This window comes from Myotis davidii, unplaced genomic scaffold (genome assembly GCF_000327345.1).
Source record: "Myotis davidii unplaced genomic scaffold, ASM32734v1 scaffold3286, whole genome shotgun sequence".
Taxonomy (NCBI): Eukaryota; Metazoa; Chordata; class Mammalia; order Chiroptera; family Vespertilionidae; genus Myotis; species Myotis davidii.
In genome coordinates, this window is record NW_006296643.1 from 3,352 (window position 1) to 9,978 (window position 6,627).

The 6,627-nt window shown below is 38.1% G+C and overlaps 1 pseudogene; it reads right to left on the reverse strand.

The window, feature by feature from the left end:
• Positions 1 to 6: 6 nt before the first annotated feature.
• Positions 7 to 3,348, reverse strand: LOC107184463 (annotated as a pseudogene).
• Positions 3,349 to 6,627: the final 3,279 nt, after the last annotated feature.

Consider the following 6,627-nt stretch of genomic DNA (forward strand, 5'->3'; position numbering starts at 1 on the left):
GGCGTTCTTTCATTCATTATGAATGTCTCCATTATGAGTATTTAGGTATATTTCAGGAAACTGGGTGAATAAAGGCTTTGCACATTGCTTACATTCATAGGGTTTTTCCTCATTATGAATTCTTTCATGACATTGGAGGGTAGTTGTATAAGAGAAAGCCTTACCACAATGATTACATTCATGAGGTTTTTCACCAGTATGAATACTTTCATAAAGTTGGAGGTGATATAAATCATGGAATGTGTTACCACATTCCTTACATACATGAGGATTCTTTCCATCATGACTTCGTTTATGTTTTCCAAGAGAGCTGAGAGAACTGAAGGCTTTCCCACATTGCTTACATTCATAGGGTTTTTCCTTATTATGAGTTCTTTCATGACACTGGAGGGAAGTTGGATAAGAGAAAGCTTTACCACAATGGTTACATTCATAGGGTTTTTCCCCAGTATGCATTCTTTCATGAATTCTAAGGAAAGAAGGATAAAGAAAAGTTTTACCACATTGGTTACATTCATGAGGCTTCTTTCCATCATGATTTCTTTCATGTGTTGCAAGAGAACTGGGAGAACTGAAAGCTTTCCCACATTGCTTACATTCATTTGATTTCTCCCCAGTATGTATTTCCTTTACATTAAATGGAAGAAATGAATACTTTCATTTCTAGGGTCCATCCTCAATATGAATGGATTATATGGCACAGCTGAGAGATAAATGAAGGTTCTTTGCTATTCTTTACATTAAGAGTGTTTATCAACACATTTTGTTTTCACATGTCTGCAAAAACTAGTTGGAACCTGAAACATTTTCCTTGCATTGATATCGTTCTCTCCACTATGTGAATTTTTGTAAATTTGAAAGGATCTGGGATGACGATAGGCTCTCCCACATTGCTTGCATTCATAGGGTTTCTTCCCAGTATACATTTCATATCTAAGAGAAAAGAAGTTACAAAAAGGTTTAACTCATTCCTTATTCATGAGGCTGCTTTCCATCATGACTTATGTCTTCCAAAATGTGTGACACAATGGAGTTTTTGCACATTGCTTACATTCCTAAGACTTCCCCCCAGTATGTGGTCTTCCATGTTTTTGAAGAGACTTGGAGAAACTGAAACCTTCACCACATTCCTTACATTCATAGAGCTTTTCTCCACTGTCTGTGCTTTCATGTCTGGGCATGAGCAGGAGCCAGCTGATTGATGTTTTTCTCTCACATCAATATTGCTCTTTATCTTTCTCTCGGACATCCACTGTCTAAATGGAAAAATATCCTAAGGTGAGGATATATATATATATATAGCTTTCCCACATTGCTTACATTCATAGGGTTTTTCCTTATTATGAGTTCTTTCATGACACTGGAGGGAAGTTGGATAAGAGAAAGCTTTACCACAATGGTTACATTCATAGGGTTTTTCCCCAGTATGCATTCTTTCATGAATTCTAAGGAAAGAAGGATAAAGAAAAGTTTTACCACATTGGTTACATTCATGAGGCTTCTTTCCATCATGATTTCTTTCATGTGTTGCAAGAGAACTGGGAGAACTGAAAGCTTTCCCACATTGCTTACATTCATTTGATTTCTCCCCAGTATGTATTCTTTCATGATTTCTAAGATATTTGGAACATCTGAAAGCTTTCCCACATTGCTTGCATGCATAGGGTTTCTCTACAGTATGAATTTTTTCATGTATTCTAAGATATTTGTAACATCTGAACGCTTTCCCACATTGCTTACATTCATAGGATTTCTCCACAATATGTATTTTTTCATGAGTTCTAAGTGATTTGGAAAAACTAAAAGTCTTACCACATTGCTGACATTCATAGGGTTTTTCCCCAGTATGAGTTCTTTCATGACATTGGAGGGAAGTTAAATTAGAGAAAGTTTTGTAACAATGTTTACATTTATAGGGTTTTTCTCCAGTATGCATTCTTTCATGACGTTGGAAGGCATCTAGAGCAAAGAAAGCTTTGCCACATTGCTTACATGCATAGGGTTTTTCCTTATTATGAGTCCTTTCATGAATGCGGAGGGAAGATGGATAAGAGAAAGCTTTACCACATTGCTTACACTCATAACGTTTTTCCCCAGTATGAATACTTTCATGAAATCGGAGGAAATATCGATCATAGAATGTTTTACCACATTCCTTACATTCATGAGGCTTCTTTCCATCATGACTTCTTTTATGTTTTCCAAGAGAGCTGGGAGAAATGAAGGCTTTCCCACATTCCTTACATTGATAGGGTTTTTCCCCAGTATGCATTCTTTCATGATATTGAAGGGAAGTTGAAGAAGACAAAACTTTACCACATAGCTTACATTCATAGGATGGTCTACAAGTATGAGTTCTAACATGACTTTGGAGAGAAGATTGATAATAGTAACCTTTACCACACTGCTTACATTCATAGCGTTTTACACCAGTATGAGTTCTTCTTTTCCACATTGCTTACATGCATAGGGTTTTTCCCCCGTATGAGTTCTTTTATGATTTTGGAGGGAAGTTGGATAAGAGAAAACTTTACCACAAAGCTTACATTCATATGGCTTTTCCCCGGTATGCATTCTTTGATGAATTATAAGGGCATAGCGACGACGGAATGTTTTACCACATTCCTTACATTCATGAGGCTTCTTTCCAGCATAACTTCTTTTATATTTTTCAAGAGAGCTGAGCCAACTGAAGACGTTCCCACATTCATAAGGTTTCTCACCAGTATTTGTTCTTTCCTGGTTTCTAAGAGAAGTGGAACTTAAAGCTTTTCCAGATTTCTGACATTGATAGTGCTTTTCTGCAGTGTGTGTTCTTTCATTATCTCTGGAGTACTTGGGAGAACTGAAAGCTTTGCCACATTGCTTACTTTGATGTGGTTTCTCTCTGGTATGGGTGTTTTTGTGAAGTTTAAAGGAAATGAGACGACTAAAACCTTTCCCATATTGCACACACTCATATGGATTCCCAGCAATATTTGTTCTTTCATAATTTCTAAGGGAAGTTGAATAGTGGAAAGCTTTCCCACTGGGGCTGCCTTCATGTCTTTGGATATGTTGGTGAGGCTTGAAAGCTTTCTCAGGTTCCTTACACTTATAAGGGTTTTCTTCATATTCCTGACACAGGTATAGTTTGAGTCCAATGTGAGAGCTCAGGTGGTTATTCAATGATAAATAATGCAAAAACATTTGCCTACACAACCTGGGTTTAGTTTGTTTCATTTCAGGAAGAGTTTCCTCCTTTTCATTATAATTTGGAATCTGGCTGAAGTTTTCTCTCCATTGACTACCATCCGTCCTTGTACAGAGTCTTGCTAACATATGACTGCTGTAAAAATCAGAAGCATATTATTAATACTATGTTAATGATTTAATATTTATTATTAGCATGACAATGACATTTTTAACCATTTTCAAAGAAAGTGTGGGGTTTCTGAACATTCCAATTTTTGAAAGTGAATATCCTAAAACCTCTGAAATAGGCTGGATCACAGATATTATGAAAACACTTATATTGATTAATGGTATACTGATGTATATTTTTTCCAAGTGCAATTATTTTTATGCATTAAACATCTAGGCCATATTTCAGAAAAAACATTTGGATGAGATAATTCTAAGAACCAATATATTTAAAACTGGGCTGTTCCCATTAGATTACCTGTTTTTAAGATTATTTTGTGGCCGAAACCGGTTTGGCTCAGTGGCTAGAGCGTCGGCCTGCGGACTAAAGGGTCCCAGGTTCGATTCCGGTCAAGGGCATGTACCTGGGTTGCGGGCACATCCCCGGTGGGGGAATGTGCAGGAGGCGACTGATCAATGTTTCTCTCTTAGTGGTTCAGGATAGAGGCATGCACCAGGGACTTGCCGGTTCATTTCCCTAAAAGTGAACATGGCCAGACTGCAGACTTATTAAACCCAGTATGGGGCATGCAGGAGGAAGTCAATTGATTTTTATATCTCTCCCTCTCACCTCCATACTCTAAAATCAATAAAAACATACTTTTGCACCACCAGAGTGGCTCACTGAACTCTGAACCAGGTGGTCATAGTTCAATTTCTGGTCAGGGCACATGCCCTGGTTCTTGATTCTGAATGTGGGGCATGCAGGAGGAAGCCAACAATAATTCTCTCTCATTATTGATGCTTCTTTGTCTTTCTCCCTCTTCCTACCTCTCTGAAGTAAATTTAAAAAAATTAAACATACAAATAAATAAAATATATAAAAATATATTAAACACACACACACACACACACACACACACACAAAGATGCTCTTAATGCTTCTTCATGTCAATGCAACTCACCTTAGTTTGAATACCAATGTATTCCCTTTCCATATTTCAATTCTTGAAACAGCATTGATAAGCAAGCAACACTAGTTTTATTTTTTTTTTTAAAATATATTTTATTGATTTTTTTACAGAGAGGAAGAGATAGGGATAGAGAGCTAGAAACATTGATGAGCTCCTTCCTACACCCCTCCTACTGGAGATGTGCCCACAACTAAGGTACATGCCCTTGACTGGAATTGAACCTGGGCCCTTTCGGTCCACAGGCCGATGATGCTCTATCCATTGAGCCAAATGAGTCAGGGCTAGTTTTCTAATTGAATAAATAAGTACCAAGTTGTTGCAGGCCAGAATTGCTCTGTGGTTGATGGTCAACCTATGAACCGGTATGAACTGGGAGATCACAGGTCAATCCCCAGTAGGACCGGTTTGCAGGGTAGATCCCCAGTGTAAGAGGCGCACAAGATACCCAATCAGTGATTCTCTCTCATCATTGACTTTTCTCTCGTTCTCTCCATTTTCTCTCTAAAATCAATAAAAATATATTAAAAAAAGAATTTATGATACCTACCTACTGATGCCAGGTTCCAGAAGGTTTCCAGCATCACATTGAGTCCTAAAATTTCCCACATATACATAGAGGAGAATGGATGAGATAGACAACACTGGGGACCTATACATAATTCATAGCAAGTTCACATAGAACATATGGTCACCAACATTTAGTGTATCACTTGATTGTAAGACTATTATTAATTTGCCACATTCACAGCCTCAAGAACACATGGAATTTATGGATATGATTTTACCGTGATCACTTCAAGTCTTCATTGCTCTCTAATGTTATTAATTTGCCACATTCACAGCCTCAAAAACACATGGAATTTATGGATACGATTTTACCGTGATCACTTCAACTCTTCATTGCTCTCTAATGTCAGGGTAAAGAGCACCTTGAACAACTTCTATGTTAACACATTAAAATACTTCTATTTTAAGCCCATCGATTCCTTGTGAGAAAACTCTTCTCCATTATAACCACCATTTGATGCAGCTGTCCATGGAACATACTGTCATGTCTGCATAAAGTTTTAGTGACTGTGAATAGAATAAAGGCCTCATAGCTTGCTCTTCTATACTTATCACCAAACAGGAGAGACCAGGAGGTGTGTGAAAATACAACTTGGAACAAAATGTACTTGGCCATATTGTCCGGAAGTACTCCAGATTATGAGAAGTTGTTAGATACACCTGAATGAATGAAAATATTCTTGTGGAGGAGTATGAATGATCATTTGTTTTTATATTATTTGTTAGTAACTCGGTTTGACCTTCTTTTGCCTCTCTCATTTTATGTAGATAGGATGTTCAAGTTAGAGCTCAGTCATGAGCAAGACAGGACAACTTAGCTCACTACAAAAGTCCTCTACTCATGAGACTGAGGGTTACTTCATACTGATTTTTAGGACACATAGACACATATATTGAAATCATAAGATCACACTCAAAAGAAGTATTTCTGGCAGAATTGTGACACTATACCCGCAGCGTAGACCTTGAGGAACAATTTAAGACTTGGCATGTCCAAGGGCCTTTATTGAAATCTGCAATATTTTCATGTTGAAATTAGTTTCCCTAAAATTAAATGTAAACTGTAATTGGAATGTAAATTATATGGTGTTTGTGGAGAGGAAAAATTAATATAAATAAAATGTGCATACTACTCAAAGCAATCTAGAGCTTCAATGCAATTCCTATCAAGATACCCATGACGAATCTCACATAACTAGAACAAATATTCAAAAATTTTACATAGACCACAAAACATGGTGAGTAGCAACAGTACTCTTGAGAAAGAAGGGCAAATGCGGGTGAATCACATTACCATAGTAATCAAAAAGCATGATCCTGGCCTAAAAAAGCATATAAAGCAGTGGAATGGAACAGAGAGCCTAGATCAGGGGTGGGCAAACTTTTTGACTCAAGGGCCACAATGGGTTCTTAAACTGGACCGGAGGGCCGGAACAAAAGCAACACACAATAAAGTAAAGGTAGTATCCTGTATTATAAAAGGCTAATATGGAAAGTGTCCCCGAGAGTTTGACTGACCGGTAGTTCCACAGCTCGCTATGATGTGTGCTGACCACCAGGGGGTGGCACAAAACATGGCAGGTGTAAGCGACACTGTACTAGTAGCAGGCGGCAGTGGAGGTGGTATTGGCCCTGATAAGCTCTGATGAGAGTGGGATTGCTACGGGATGGTGCAGTAGGTGAGCGGTCGGCGCCTGGTCAAGGTGGATGTTCCTGGGTGTCCTGAAACCCCCCACCCCAGTCA